This window comes from Etheostoma cragini, chromosome 21, assembly GCF_013103735.1.
Source record: "Etheostoma cragini isolate CJK2018 chromosome 21, CSU_Ecrag_1.0, whole genome shotgun sequence".
Classification (NCBI taxonomy): Eukaryota; Metazoa; Chordata; class Actinopteri; order Perciformes; family Percidae; genus Etheostoma; species Etheostoma cragini.
Genome location: NC_048427.1, coordinates 2,858,608 through 2,862,234, shown reverse-complemented (window position 1 = coordinate 2,862,234; position 3,627 = coordinate 2,858,608).

Sequence of the window (3,627 nt, the reverse complement as noted above, 5' to 3'; positions counted from 1 at the left end):
ATCTTGTGTTCCATGCTGTTAAATAGCCAAGGTGATCACCAACAGCTCGGGGTAGATGATTCTAGTTTCCTGTAGAGCAGTTTTTTGCGTGTGTGTGCAAATACTCTTAAAGGTCACCGCTGGAAGCAGCTTTGCCACAATAGCAGCACGCAGCCCTGTGGCCTGCTTCTTACCTTCTAAAATAACCTGAAATCTCGTGTGCACTCGAACATGATGGATGGGAGGTTGGTGTTTGGATCCAGATTGATTTATTGGCCAAAGAATTACAAAAGCACATCAGTTGGACACACATGATCACATCATTGGAGCAAGTGAATGTATCTGATGGTTATTCATGGCAGGAATGTAACATCCTGCTGCTAAGCTGTTGCACACAAGCCCAACCCTTCAGGAAAAGATTGATGACCGGCTTTTTTATTGATGAATAAGACAAACAACCAGAATTTAAGGTTTAAAAAGCACATGCATCTGTATTAAATACATTTACATGGTTATTACAAAAACCCAATAATCCAATCACTGTCTGACAGTGTGTCCTTCAGGAGATGAGCTGACTCTTCACTGAGTGAAGGCTTGTGCGTATCTCAGCTGTTCCAACTGAAAACCACTAGAGAGCAGTCTTCAATTGATTTTCCATGACCAAAGTATTAACTCATGCTGTTGCCCACAGCTGAGTCAGAATGTGGCTGGAACCAAAGTCTGATGTTGTTGCCAATGAAATCAGTAGCGTGGCTTCCACATTGAGGGCCAGCCTGGCCCTGCTCATACTAGACAGTATGCGGTAGTATTGTGGCAGCAGGGAAATTAGTTTTTGTGGTGTAGTGTCGGTGAGGTAAAGATTAGCTGTTTTCATTGTTGAAACATGACAACATGGAAGCTAAAATATGAGACTAGACAACGTGTTTGGGTTTAGTTCACTGAGAATTGAGAAGTTGAACTTATTTAGTGGTGTACAAGAAGAACAGTTTGATCTTCAAACCACTGCATCTTGTCAGAGTTCACTCTCAATTCAAGTATTTCATTTTAAGACATTTGCCATAAAACAAATGAATACCTTCCTAGCTATTTTATAAACAAACCTCAGGAGAAATGTTTTAATTTATTATTATTAATCCATACTTTGCACTTACTCAGGTTTCACTGTAAAAAATTACAGTATCTCTTTTTCTTTCAATCATAAATATCTTGTGATGTGGAATCCATCCATCACTGAAATACTTTTGATGTTTGTTTTTACTAAAAGAAAACAGATGTTTCACACCTTTTCCCACAGGACTATAAGTGGGGTTGGAAATGTTCTATTAAAGACAACGTGGGACCGTAAGCTTCATATTCTCGTATTCATATTCTCCGCTATAAATGTGCATAGCAGCTGCTATAATCAATACTTTTATAATAACAGTGGATTGCATGACTACTTTAATATGGATAGGTGTTGCTCATAATGATGAACCCGCCGAGAATTACAACTCCGCAGCTCCTCTCAGATCTGTGGAGCGCTTTAGTGTCTTTTAGCTCGTGGTTTTCTTTTACTGGCCTGAAACGTTACTGTTTTGGTTTTCTCTCATTGCTCTCATAGTGTCGTATTTGGCCACAGCTGGCGTAAAAGACCTAAAAACCCACTCAGTAAAGTGGCCACAAAGTTTGTTTTTGCAAAATTAGTCTCTGCGAAGGAGCCGTGATCCTAAAAACACCACGGCCTTCCATCTAAACAGACGAAAGCCATTTAAACTGACCAGCTGACCAACATTGCCTTTTTTAGACCTCCATGCTCTCTTTCTAGTGTCTTTTAAACTTGATCTAGCCTAGAATTTCAGACAGCTATACTGTGGTACAAACTGGCTTTAACTTTGTAGGATTGTCTCTGAAAATCGAACAGTTGAAAAATGGTAAATAACTTTACAATTGGAGATGATGAGAGGCCACAGCCTTAGAGAGCTATACTATTACCTCACAATAGAAATAAACTGTTGCCAACACCTGATTCCAATCATATGTGATTATTAGCACCTGTGTGTGTGCACCCCCCCGCACCTTCTCTCACACACACTTATAATGCTGTTATATTAGTAGCCAATACATTTTCAAGCACAATCAGCAGATTCCTAGTATTGGTATAATATTGGGAATCAAATACTTGCTATGATGGATCAGTCAGTCAGTCAGACATCCAGAGAATTGATATAAATCTCTTAGCCAAGTCCCAGACCTATTGGAAAAATTTTGAGAGCTGCACTGTTTAGGCCTCGCATTACATTGCTTCAGATAAGGCTCATTATTTGGTGCTGTTTTTCTAAAAATACACCATATGTCAATCATTTAACACCAATATCAGCTGGCTTGTCCAACATGATGGCTGACTTTTCACGCAGAGGACGGAAACACAGTTTTGGCAAAGCAGCCTCAAAATCCAGTCCGTTTGTCAGACCAGCAGTCCCTCACCTGGCCAACACTTCTAATGACTTTAAGTAATAGTGTTGGCAAACTAAAGAATACTGTACACACCATCCATTTCCCCCACATCTCTCCATGCCCTAAGCTATACAGTCCCTTGTGTGTTAGGAACTATTATTGAAACAGGTTGTGCATGAACAACCACTTCCAGCTATTCCTAACTGTTTTTTCTTTTCAGTAGACCTTATAAAAGCCGTTAATGCAGAAAATGAGGAATACGGTTAACAAAAACATCACACATTTCATTGTACAATACAACTACAAGCTGTACATGATAGTTTTGAATTTATATTGATACAATCTGTGGCCTCTGTAAGGTTTTACTTGCCAAAATTACAATGAGAATGACAAGTATAAACTAGCTAGCATTTTTAGACCAGCTACAACGTCAGGACGCTGATAGTGTGAGACATTATGCATGTATAAAACTATGAATGGAACTGCTCTCAGGAGTTCTTTAATGCGTTATTTTACTGCATGTACTTTAACTAGGGATGCAAACTGATCATTAACTGTTAATTACCAAGCAAGGTCCCAGCTTACCTGCCCGGAGGCTCAGACATACTTGCCGTGTTACGCAGACTTTTACCGGTACTACGGTGACGATGTTGTATACATTATCGTGGACACATGCAGCCACGTCTCAAGTCTCCACCGCTAGTTTAGCACTGAGCGTGTCAGCTGCGTGACTGCCTGGCATACACTGTGTTAGTAGAAAGCTGATTTAACTTGCCAGGCCTAAGCGATAAAAATATGTCACAAAGCTCTCCGTTTTGAGCACCATTTATTTTCAGGAAAATTTGCTTGAATAGCAAACTTGCTAGGGTAACCAAAGAGCTCACTAATAAGCTTCCAATGAAAGGCATGTGTGATTGCGTGCGTCTCGGTCAATAATTAACATCCCTAACTTTAACTGAGCAACATATTAAATGCTGTGGCTTAACTGTTAATGTGGTATAATGTATCTTCTGATACTTAAGTAAAAGGAGCTTAGTGGTACTTTTTCATCCTTTGGTTCCACAGAAGTTGCTGTGATTTGGTTCTTGGCTGGACCAGCAGGGGTTAAACCAGTAGTCTTGTTTATTGGCTCCTATCTGTCGGCCATCTTGGCAGCAGAGACAATCTCAGAGGCAGTGTTGGGTACACAAATGTGGAGTGAATTAACTTAGCATT